The sequence below is a fragment of the Pygoscelis adeliae genome, unplaced genomic scaffold, assembly GCF_000699105.1.
Source record: "Pygoscelis adeliae isolate BGI_AS28 unplaced genomic scaffold, ASM69910v1 Scaffold27, whole genome shotgun sequence".
NCBI lineage: Eukaryota > Metazoa > Chordata > Aves > Sphenisciformes > Spheniscidae > Pygoscelis > Pygoscelis adeliae.
This window is the reverse complement of record NW_008825410.1, coordinates 2,608,894-2,609,358: the sequence shown is the minus strand read 5'-3', so window position 1 is coordinate 2,609,358 and position 465 is coordinate 2,608,894.

Here is a 465-nt window from a genome sequence, read left to right as displayed (position 1 = left end):
TCCATAGTCCATCAAAAAAAAGTTTTTTTCGGTATGCAATGGAATTAATGAAATTTACAACTTTTGCCTTTTCTGCACTGCAGTAACTTGAGCTTTTTAGTTCTGTAGAGCCACCATACACAGACCTTCAATTCTCCCATGCATTTCCAGACCGCTGCCTAAAACCATTCAGCTCTCCTCTTCAACATCTCAACAGTATCACCCTGCCCCAGCTTCCCCTCAGACTGCCTGAGGGCACCGTCTTATCTCCTTATACTCTGAACACCCTCTCTCATTCCCACCCAGGGATTGTTTAATGTTCCAGTTTGGGGCAAGAGGCAGCATGTTCTGCAAGCTATCCATGTGCTGATTTCCAGAAATAAGTGCCTGACAACTGGGGCTGTTACCTTCTAATTTCAAATGATGGAAGAAGGTTTTATGCTTTTCTTCACATTGTCCTGGTTTCGGCAGGGATAGAGTTAATTT